This window comes from Sparus aurata, chromosome 19 (assembly GCF_900880675.1).
Source record: "Sparus aurata chromosome 19, fSpaAur1.1, whole genome shotgun sequence".
Classification (NCBI taxonomy): Eukaryota; Metazoa; Chordata; class Actinopteri; order Spariformes; family Sparidae; genus Sparus; species Sparus aurata.
The window spans coordinates 11,141,944-11,154,490 of NC_044205.1; the positions used below are offsets into that span (position 1 = coordinate 11,141,944).

General features: G+C 41.0%; 1 protein-coding gene across 1 annotated transcript in view; it reads left to right on the forward strand.

Moving 5' to 3' along the window:
- Positions 1-10,619: 10,619 nt before the first annotated feature.
- ntng1a (netrin g1a) overlaps positions 10,620-12,547 on the forward strand; it is a 302,462-nt gene continuing 300,534 nt past the window's right edge. Inside the window, exons 1-2 of the mRNA XM_030397931.1 lie at positions 10,620-10,715; positions 11,077-11,147. The gene's annotated coding sequence lies outside the window, so the exon portion shown is untranslated. The remainder of the gene's footprint in view (positions 10,716-11,076; positions 11,148-12,547) is intronic.

A 12,547-nucleotide genomic window follows, 5' to 3' on the forward strand; every position in this document is an offset into this window, starting at 1 on the left:
CTTTCTGATGGAATCTTCACCCTATAATAATACTATTCAGTCAAATAATCAGTCTCCATATAGCTTTGAGCGTGAGTGAACCTAAACTGTCAGCATTCAATTAGGCAAAGATTTTGATCTCCCCTTGGCACTGTTTGTCAGGCTGAATAATATAGCCGTCACCCCTGAAGGTGAAACCTGTCCACTGCGTGGATGGAGACCTATTGTCTGGAGGATTGACAAGGGTTGATGCAACAGGCTAAAGTGAGTTAAGGCCTTCACACACGCACGCATACACACACACACACACACACACACACACACACACACACACACACACACACACAGTCGACACACTCCCTCTCTTCCTCACCACTCGTCCTCCCTCTGTCCCCAGGGAGGGTATTTTTCATGCTTTCAAACCACCCAGCAGTGACAAGTCTCTGACAACCCCTGCTTACTGTGACACCTTTGTGGGTCCACAGGAGGTTTCCACCACAATGCCACCTTTGACAGGCATTCTTGAGAGAAAACACACATTATTCTGCCATAAAGCCGGGTTTGATTGATTGGCACAGTCAAACTTTTTGGAGTGAGAGACGGCACAGAACACTTTGACTCAGATTTATCTATTTTTTAAGGGAGCCCCAGTGAAAATATGTGGATTCCAAGTGTGCAGGTCTTGATGTTAAGAGTACAACTATACTGCCTAACGAAACTTTTATTTGCCCTTACTGATTCCATTGACAGACTTATTTTATTTCTGCTTTAACATTAATGTACACAATGACATTTACTGCACAAACTTGAAGAAAATTATGAGAATGTGTGAAATATAATCCCTGTCTTTAAATAATTACATCCATCCTGCTCATTTACAACAGCAAATATGTTCTGAGAGAAAACCTAATGGTGCCTTCATCAACATAATGATGAAACATTTTTAATCAACGTATCTGTTCATGCTGAAAAATACCACTGACGACACATCGAGTCGGGTTTCATTACGTGTTGTCTGCTTGTAGTACCTAACATATTTAATGGTCGTGGTTTGGCACTCACAACACTTGGTTAAAGTTTGGGAATGATCTTGGTAATTGAATTGACCTGAGTATAAGATATTTAGATGATCCCCAGCCCAATACTAATTTTCATACTTTTCAAACTAGTCCTATATTAAAAGTTTCAGTAAAACAATAGTTGTCCAAGTAGACGATGGTCAATGTTCCATTACTCTTTCTATTGCGTGTTGCAGGGATGACGTATTTTTGTTGGCAAAGCCTGAAGTTAGCGTCGCCCTAGTTCCCTTGACAAGAAGCATCAAGGATTTTTCAGTTGTTTTTTGGGATTATTGCAGAGAATAATCTCTGTGGCAAATCTCTGTGGCAACCAAGTTTCTGATAGTTACACATTGTGTTCAGCAAGATAATCACTTTCATGACGTTTGGAGAGCAAAAGCAACATTATCGTCGATTTAAAAAAAGAAATATTTTTGTTAACCACAAACCTTATTACAGGCATTTACCCCGAATGAAAAAAGAAATCCATTCAACTGAAGACAAAGGAAACAATAGTGCAGAAATGCTAACTTATTTTCCGTTTCTGGGATGTATTTCTGCGACACTCTCACACAAGTCAGAGAATATAATCTAAGCAGCAGTTATAATTTAGTTTTAAAAAATGTAGTATACACACTTCATTTTCAGGGCATATGATATATTTTACATATGATGGGATTACTTGTCAAAATGTTTGACTGCGTGAGAATCATGTCCAGTGACCTTCAAACTTTCAGTAATTGAATTAAAAAATTCCATAACAAGCTGATTTTGAGCAACGTTGTGTTTCATTTCGAAAAGTTCCAACATTTCAAGGTGTTTTACATTAAAATATTCAGAGCTGCAGCTGCAGGAGTGTGCCTCATATGGAAACAAATGAGAGAGCTGAAACCCACCAGCACCAAATGCATTTTCTCTTTGTTTTTATTACATTCTGTGCAATATGCTGCTATACTGTGGATACTTTCTCATTATTTTCGTGATCCTGGCTTTTGTTTGTGCCTTATTTCAAGTTTCCTGGGCCCCTTCATCTTTGAGCCTTTTAACTAATGTCCTGTCCACAGAGATACCTGTAGCTGTACACCGGAGTGTTGTTTGTGTCAGAGGGCAGCGCCTTGCCTTCACAAAGAGGCCACGTCGGTTTCAGCTGACTGCAGCTGTGGCACTCGCCATGTGTGGCTGGAGACTGGATACCTGCTACACAGCATCTCACTTACTGAATCCATCCCTCCTCCTGCCTAAACCCTGCACAGGGACAGCCCAAGGTCAGTCAACCCGCCACACACACACACTTGTTCTCCCTCACTTCCCACCGCTGACAAGCTTTCCCGTGAAATCAGGATTTTGTATGGGTGTGAAGACGTCGTTCACATGAGGTAAGACGAGGGTGCAATGCCAGCATGACATCCCAATTTGTTGTCATGGCAACCTGGAGACTTGATGACAAACCTGGAAGCAAAGGCAGGAAAACAAAGGCATTATAATAAATCATCTGTATTTCAAAAATTTGGCATGAAGGGAGTGTGTGGTGGAGAATCTGAGAAATGAAAGACAGAAATAATAAAAGAGCAGCTGCTGACAGCTGGGGCCTTTGGGGGAATCAAGTGGAAGGGAGCATGTTCCTGGACCACAAAAATGTGAGGCAAGTACTTTGACATTTTCCCCAAACCAACATTTGACGACTTTTACCCCACGCAGAGGACACTGCAGACATTTTCGCCGAGTCCTCCTCCACCCTGCTCACCCACTACGGAACCTCCCCCACCCTGCCTCAACATATTGCACCTGTTCAATTATTTAGCTGCTACTCTGTGGTTCGGTCCTGAGCCGCAGTGAAAGCTGTACCTGCCGATTAGAGCGGGGCTTGTCACCGGAGCTGGCCAGATATCTCCGTCTTGTCGTTGTCTGAGAGAGAGAGATGCCTTTGGCCACATTACGCAGGAGGAAATGTCATTACCTCATTGCAGGCTTGTCATTCCAAGCCTTTGGTCTCCTAGGGGCAGCGAGGATTTGTATGTGTGTGAAGGTGTGTGTGTGTGTGTGGGGGGGGAAAATCACTCTTGGGGTTGTTGCTGGTAAAACTAATACATTTAAATCTTGGACATCTTTGTCTGACAAATCCATACAAATCCAAGTTCTGAGTTCTTTGTGAGGCGGAGAATCCTCAGATTTTGGGACACTAAAACTCTTAATCGAAAGCTATAATAATAACTGTAATAATCTTGTTTGCATTAGATTCAGTGTTGTTATAAAAATGGTTGGAGGATAGACTCTTCTGTTCTGAATGTAATAAGTAATAAAAAAAAATGTATTTCATTCTTCAAGTCAGGTGTCTGAAATATCAGAAATAGATCGGATTTTTTTAAATAGACTCCATACAATTTCACAGGTGGATACAATATTTGCTAAATCCTTTTCTAGTCAGCAAAACTGATCAGACACAGAAGAAAAGCAGGTTTAACTTGTTGATATGATCTGCAGAGTGCAACGATCCAATGGTAAATCAAGCAGAAATCATGAAAAGCCCATTTTTTTTTCCCACTGGGGGGCACTGTTGAAGTAAATACAAGCCTCTTCCACCTAATCTGCCTTCAGTGTCCAAGGAGCTTTTTAACCAGAGCTCTGCCTTGGTCATTTTATTGGGAGTTGTATCTTCTTAAACCACTGTTTGTACCGGGAACAGCTGGAGTAGTAAGGTCTCCATTTTCCCATCCCTTCTGTGTTTGGCTGGGGCCAAGGGCTTAAGAAAAGGATTGGAGATGAAGAGTTAGAAAGCACCCTGCAAGTGTGTGTGTTTGTGTGTGTGTGTGTGTGTGTGTGTGTGTTTGTGTGTGTGTGATCGAACCTAAGAATATTCAACGTTCATCTCCCCCCCTGGAGATCCCTTGTCCCACCGAAACCACATTCGACAGTTTGTTTCCTGCTGGACTGTATTTACTGTGTGACTGTCTGTCCTCAATTTCAGGCATAGATATGCAAATCAAGCAGGAGTTATTAATCGGAGTGTCACAGGGATTATGCAAATGAATAAGAAAGAGCGGCGAGAGACAGAGAGGAAAGAGAAGAGTCTGGGTGTCAGCAAACTTCTGTTGGCATTCACCAAAGGGAGATAGTTTTGTCTGAAAGGGTTGGATCGTGGCTGTGATCATCACCCCCTTGTTCTGACCTGATTCAGACATTCCCGGTGAAAAGGTCGTCTTCGTGTCAGGAGACGTTCAGCGAGGAAGGAGTCTACGCCTGTCAGAGTAATGATGAGCCTGTTGTTTCACAGGGGAAAGGCAGACTACACGTTAATATTGATTTCCCTTTTGAATAGCTCAGCCAACAGTTTTGATGTGCAGCAGATGTCGATCTGACAGCTTGCGCCAACACTAGAAACTTGTGTAAACATAAATGCACAAGCACAAAAACAAGTGGGCTCAGGAAATGAAATCTTCATGAAAATAGTTAACTTTCTACAGTGCCATATCATTTGAGTAATGTTTGCACTCGTCTCAATTTGATCACCTCCTGTGCGTTATCTTGCTGGGAGAAGATTTGTCTGAGGGAACTTTTTTTTTCTTTTTTTTTCCAATTCCATCTTCATTTTCATAAAATGTCCCACAGTTTTCCAGCATGAAATCAGATAGATGGTGACATGCAGGTAATCAAACCAAACAATCTTTTCGCAGTATAACAAAGTGGCTTGTTAGAAAGTATTATTAGACAGCTCTGAAAACTTGTAAATTAATATCAGTGACATCTTTGATCCTATGTTCACAGTGTGGCAACACAAGTGCAGGCTGTCCTATTAGCATATATGGAATGCCAAAATGTTTGCTGGGAGTCCAGTAACAAAAATGCTAATATTATGCTGTAATGTCTTCCCATATTACATTAAACCATATTTAGGGCCCAGGCAGCAGGGAAACCGGCAAGGTCCATATTGTTTTTCGAATGACGACCTTTTTGTCCCAAATCATCACATTTTTCACTGCCTGAACATACCCCAAAACTCACCAAACTATAGCTCACACCTGGCGAAATTTTTTAAAATCTATTGTTGTTGTGAATTTCCACCACTAGGTGCCGCTATAATCGAGGAAAGTGTGTTTTGGCTTATAACTGCCATATTCCTTATCGGACATTCAAAACCCTTATTTCCACGCGTTCCCTGAATTGTGCTAAGCCCATTTCCGCCTACCGTTTTTTTTTTTTTTTTTCGCAAATTCACAAAATGTCGCAAACCTACTTTTTCCAACTCCTCCCAGGTAATTTCGAAAATTTGCACATATCTGTGGACCCTTCTGACAAAAAGAAACAATTTTGATATTTAAAAGAATACTCAAGTTATTAAATAACAGCTTCCTGCAGATTTTGCTCAAAACAGGAAGTGTTGCATATCTCCAGCCCCAAGGCTCTGCAAAATCTTGGCCCATGACCACAAGGTGGCGCTCTATAAATTGAAGTATTTCATATCTCCACATCAGTAGGTCAGGTTAAGACGAAACTTGGTATAATTACTGCCAATGCCCTCCTGGCGATAGCTGAAGAAAGGCGTTACCAGGCGACTCTATAGCGCCCCCTGGAATAATAAAAATCCAAGCCCCTCCTCTTACATGCACATACATGAATGACATTCGGTATGCATATGTATCATGGCCAGACGCACAAAAAACATTGTGAGTACCAAAATGTCACTCCAACAGGAATTCAGCCGTTTTGATTCAAAGTTCCCATTTCACCCCCATTTTGATCCCTTTCCATTCCACGCACAAACTCTTGTTACAGATTGAACACCACAGACTTCCAGTTCACTCAGTATCATCCTCAAACCTTGAACATGAAAAGTTATCAAAAGCTTTCACCTACGTCAAACATGGTGGGTGTCATGGTGCGATCCATTTTCATGCCTCGCAATAAAGCATCAAGTCCTTATAACTTCAACATACAATTTCCCATGTACACCAAATTCATCACACATGTATACGATGTCGCCCTGAATACCTCCATGCATCAATACTATGTCATATCCATAGCGCCACCTACTGGACACAGGAATTCCGACAAACATCATCCTATTTACATGACATTTATAGTTTTTTTTTATCCATATCATACACTACAAGATGACATGCAACTAAAAGGTGAGCATACCCTCCGACAGCGCCGCCGCCAGACGCGCGTGGACTGCAAATCAATAATCAAAACATAACTGACCACAAATTAGTTTGAGGGATTTTTCACCTGTAGTCCATTTTGTATTTCTGTAGATTGCAGGGAGTTCTTCTGACTTCAGTGTACATTATTTAATACTGGCACGAGCAGGCCACCATTGGGAATTCAGGACCCTAGGAACATAACACCTTGGGAACATATGACCCTGGAATTATAACAGCCTGGAAACAAGTACCTTGGGAACATAACATTCTAGGAACATAGGACTGTGAAAACATAGGACATCGGACCTTAGAACCCCAAGAAAATAAGCCCCTGGGAACACTGGGAATTGGGAACTTATAATGCAGTGAACATAGGACATTAGGAACATAGGACCCAGAGAATATAGGATATTGGGAATTTAGGTCCCCTGGAACATAGGACCCTGGGAAAATAATATCATGGGAACATAGGACTCTGGGAACATAGGGCCTTTGTAACTTAGAACCCCTTGGAACATAAGACATTAGGAATATAGAACTTGTGGAACATAGACCTACACTCATCTACACTTCCTTAAGTAGCCATTCAGCAACTAGCCAGGAACACGTTGTTATACAGCTGCTAAATGTGTAAATATGAAACTGTTTGCTCACAAGTGTGCCACGTCAACTGAAAGGTGATAACAGTGTCACAGTTATGTCACGGCTGTTGTGTTGTTGACGTTTCGGACCAGAAAGCTTTATAAGATTTAGGAAGGTTCACATCAGTCTTGCTGCAACAGGGAAGAGTTTCTCTGTCTCATTATCTGTAAAGAGTTTCCTGTGTGTTAATAGGTTAACTAAGGCATTGTCATCTATATTCCCCAAAGGTAAAACATGTCCTCTCCTTGTGATGAATATGACTCCGGGCTCCCGAAAACTATACTGTATGTGTGTTTTTCCACAAGTGCCACAGTATCCCGGCTGTCGAAGACCACCGCCACTCCTTCAAGCCTGTTTCCACTTGTCCCTAATCTACCTGTGGGACTTTACAGATTGGAAATAGATCACATGAGGAAAGCTTGGTACCTGCAGTGATTCTTTCCCAGCCTGGTGGACGATTATTGGCAGGTTTTGGGGCCCTGCCGCGAAAGGCGAACGAATGCATTTCTGCAGATGACTGTGAGGCAAGGAAAGATTGAATTTTCACTCCCTTCCATCTGTGTGTGTGGTGAGGGAAACGGGTGAGTCTCCCAGAAATAGGCAGTGATAGATGAGGTACATGGAAGAAGACAGCTACCCCTGCTCTCCAGCCTGGCTGAATCAGGAAACTGTCTGCCAACTAAATGCCTCTCCCTCCTTCCCTCTCTCACGCTCTCATTATAATTCTCTCTCTTTCCTCTTGGCCTCCACTCTTTCTCTGCTTACGAATCAATCGTTTTGTTAGTGCTTACCAGACAACAGATCTTTAGTCATTATGAGATTGTGCTTTATATCACTACTTAATGAGCACTACACCCACTGCAAGCATTCCAGGCAGCGGCTAATGGTCAAGAAAAGGCTGCACTTTCTTTGCGCTTGCTTTTTTTCCCCCCTGTGTATACATCTCAATTAATTAAAATGATTCCATACTGTAAATGATGAAACTTGATGCGATTGTTTTTTGTCAGTACAATCCCACCAGGTCCAAACACCAGTAGAAGCAAACGCTCTGGCTGCATTTATTCAGAACCGACTGTTTTCAGTCTGTCTCTCCAGAGTTTCCCTTACGATTGAATAGGTGTCACAGCACCTTAGGGAGCTGCTGACCCTAAAAGAATTTAATTAGTGTGAATTCCAGTGAAGCTTTGTTTGCTGTGATGGCTTTGAATGCTGTTGCAGGGTTTATTTTTTTCTTTTGCGGATGGGGGGATGGGGGGGTGGGGTTGAAATATTCCTGCTCACACATCAATTTTTCCTCTTATTGAAAAATCTCTGTTTGTCTCTAGTTGTGGTCTCCTGGGTGGTTGGCGAAGAGTGTCAGGTCCATTGAGCTGGGCCAAAAGTCAGCTAATGACAGGTGACGGCCATCTCTGACCAATGACCTTTAAAAAGGTTCCTTGTTGAAACCCACTTCTCCAAAGTAAATGTTGTTTTTCATCCTTTCGGCTGTGGCTCTGCTCAGGCCTCTCATTCCAGCCTTTGGGTGCTTCTTTATTCATTGCTTGGATAAATGTACATGACCCCTTAAAATAACAGCAGCTGCCCCAGAGGGCACACTTGAGCGATGTGACATTCCGGCTAACCTGAGATGACTTTTAAAGAATGGATAAGTGAAGGACAGTAGGAAGATGCTAGGAAAAGATGGAGGATGAGAGGGGATGGCAGAATGGACAAAATCAAATCAGTGTAAGCAGATAGGTTAAGCAGAAAAGGTTAGAGATGAAAAAAAAAAAATTACATGACGTACACGTAAGAAAACCTTTCCTTCTTTGGCACTGTGAGACGAAAGACTCGTGACTTCACATCCCATGTCTTTGTCGAGAAGAAGCTCTGGCTATTACCCGTACGCACACGCTCATTAGTCCTTTGAAATAGGTGGATCTTTTCACAGTAATTGATACATACACACTTGACTGCTCATCATCCTATAAAACACCTAAATGCAGTGTTTGAATTTGCATGCAGCTAAGACAAGGTCCTCTGTCAAACACACAGGCGAGCACTCATCAAGGATTCCGTATTTAATCAGTGGAAGTTAATGCTTTACAAACAGTCTCTGTAAAATGTTAAGCAGAGTTCCTAATTAGCCTATCGTGCAGTCATAATCACTTCAGAAATAAATTAAGCTGAAGGTATTTCAGCGGGCTAATGACCTGCATTGGTCCTCACAGCCACCCTCTCCTGCTAAGCTGTCATGTTCAAAGAGGAGCACTGAATAGCACTTACTTTGTTCCTAACCCTTGCTCTGTGGCTCTGCGGGTAAATATTATATACTTTATCTCCGTACGCACCAAAGCACTAAGCTCAACCTTCGGTACGTGTTCATGTGCTTATTTGGAGTTTGATCCTTGTTAGAAATGCTTGCTATTTTGCAACAGAGAACTGACAAATTCATACGCAGCAATATTGCTTTTCTGAGTACTTCTGTAGAATGTCTTTAATTGGTTTGATTTATTTTGGATTTGCATATTGTTTGGATTTTTTTCCAAGGATTGATCAGCAAATGATAACGACTAATAACATCACAATAACCACAACAATCTTATTCATTAAACATTTTTCTCGCTGATCTTCTCATCTCGGATGCCACTAGTGTGTTTTTTTTTTAGCCCTACATTTATTTTGCCTCAGTGGACCAAAAAATAAATTATAATCACTGCTGTTAGTTTGGTTGCTGGTGTTTTTATCTCCCCCCATGCAAACCTTTTCCACAGTAGACATTTTCATATATAATGACAAAAAAAGCACAGCCTCAAAATAAAAAGAGGCTATCAATAATGACCAGATTATAAAGGTTCGACAGGTCCGGGGTCTTGTGTGGCAGGTGCATGCTAATTGGTGCACAATAGAGTGGTGTAGCAATGATGTATTTTTGAAGGCTAAGAAGTAAGCATGGACCAGGTTTCCCTTGACAAAAAGCCTATAAGAGTTTTTAATTGGATTTTGAAATATCGTTGGAAAATCTGTGGCTTACACAAATTTAAAACACTTAAAAGTGTTGGTCAACAGCAGATTTTTGAAGCATAATTGAAATTGCAAGAAGTAAAAAAACTACTCTTAGGCTAGAAATAGACTACACCGCACTCACATGACTGACCACTAAGCGTCTTGCTACACAGTTACTATACAGGTTTTCTATAAATTGATCTACAAGTTTTAAGGTTATAGTTAGAATAGTTTGTTACTAATAAACCATACAATAAAGTCGGCCTGTAAATACGGAGCAGTAAGTAGATGAGTCTCCGTGTTTGGTGTGATGATGTTTAATGTCTGTAACTTCTGTAGTCTCATTTAGCCACTTGTTAGCAACCGCCGATTTGAGGACAATTCAGCGCTTTGTAACCAAATTTAACGATCAACGGTCATTAAATTATGGATTTCATATTGTAGAACATATCTTAAGCCTGTGGTGACCACAAACCTTATTTCAGGCTTTTAAACCAGACTCAACATAAACTAACTATGCTTACTAGGCTTTTGTAACTAAGCTATTTAATATATTTCATTGATGATTTATTAATGATGCATTAATGTTAGGAGCCTCTTAATACTCCTGTGATGTGGGCCTGCCTGCCTCAGATTAAATACAGTATGGCTGCTCAGGTAAATGTACGGGCTGCTAAGTGACCTTCATCCACTGCGCAGTATAATAGATACACAATTACCTGAACGACTTCCACCTGTGCCCTCAAAATCAAAATCTGAATTTCTGCTGCGTGCTGAGCGCCTCTTCAACCAGTGATGACGTCATCGCAGTCGGACGTGGTGCCACTGAAGTTGAGGAGAAACTTCTTTCCTCGTGCACCCTCCCGTGTTCCTCAGCGCTGACAAACACGTCGCTGTCCTCTGAAAACATGTAAGTATTGAAAACGAGTCGAGGTCGTTTGTGTTTCTGAAGTAAAAACAGCGTTGTTGAAAATACGTTAAAATATTATGTTGTTTTGCGCAACGTATTTTTCTTTTTTCTGTCGTTGCATTCTGATATTTAATGCGCTTAAAAGCATGAAACATGGCGTCTTTTAGTGTGTTTTTTTTCTGGTAAGCCCTGGAGAAAAAAATCTCTGTGGCCTACTGTTTAATGCTAATTTCGTCGAGTTGAGTTTGATATGACTTTATGTACATGGCTAATTATGAACTTCGGTTAGCTAAGCTTGCTGTGCTACTGTGAATGATGCTTCGTGACGCATGTCTCACGTTCTTCACCGTCTCCTCTTTAGGAAGGTGTCCACATGGAGAGCAGAGCAGGGATCAGCTGTACTGCTAGTTTCAAAGCACCAGATGATACCAGGTGAGACATTTCTGTAAGATTTACCTTTTTATAATTTGGAAGTAATATGAATGTAATATTAAGACATGTCTCAAGTATAACATGACAATATAAAAAAATGCGATCAATTGTAGGTAATTTTAATTTGATCAATCAACAACCAATCACTCAATCAATCTCGTCTGTAAATACAGTTTAATGTAATGTCCTTTTAATTGATTATAAAATGTCCAGTATACGCTATATGTCTAATAAAATGTCAGGAAGGAGAAAAGAGAGAAGAAAAGTAAGAAGGTGGTGGAAATTGCCCTCACAAGTTTCACAGAGGCCAAATTGGCAACTTCAGATGTCTTGTTTTCAGTAGCGCCAAGATCGAAAAGTGGCTAAAGGTATGTCGATTGCTGCTTAACGGCATATACCGATCCCTAGAATGGCATACCGATCCCCAGACTGACATACAGATTCTCGGAGTGGTATATACCGATCCCCAGACTGACATACAGATTCTCGGAGTGGTATGCTGCTATTATGCCGCTGTTATTCCACCGACACATGACGGTATGTGCCACTTGAGATTGTTATGGCACTGAGAGACTGTTGGATGGGTACCGCTCCCTGATGAATATGCAAATGTAATGCCACTGGGCTGGTTTGACGACAAGTGCAGCCGTAAACATAAACTTTTTTTTTTTTTTTTGTCTTTATTGACAATGCTAACTTAACACTTTACCGCAAGTTATGTTATGTTGTTGGGATTGTAGGCATATAGACAGTAATTACACGTGGGACTCTTACGATATGATAGTAAAGTAATATGTCTAAATGTCCGCCTATAAACTACTTAAAGCTAATGAAAGCGCTAACCTTAGCTAACATGGCTAATATTAGCCCAGCCACCGTAATAATGAAAACCCATCACTAAGTATTGTTTTGTTGGCAGGCTCAAAAGTTCTGCTATCGATTAGTCAGACTGGCTATAAGGTGGCTGGGCTAAAATTAGCCATGTTAGCTAAGGTTAGCGCTTTCATTAGCTGTTTTGGGACAAACATCTCACACTGACGAGCCGAGACCAGAGTGAACATTATTTTTCGTTCTGGATGAAATCACTGTTTTCCATTTCATTTAACTCTTAAGTTTGTCAGGATATGCTAACACTTTTGTTCGAAAAGATATCACTAAAATGTTTTTTTCTACTTTTGATGGAAACAAGGTCGACATATTACAGGTAGTTTGTATAGTTTGAGTGGTCTCTGACTTAATCTGACCATTATAACACAACAATGACAATCTAAGCATTGTCCCTTTAAGAGTTGTCAGTCCATGTCACTTATAGTATGTTTCCAGCTCTTGCTTCATTTGTGATAAAGAAGTGTTAACTGTAATCTGACACGCTGCAGTCAATTAATCTGTCCCTGGTGGGA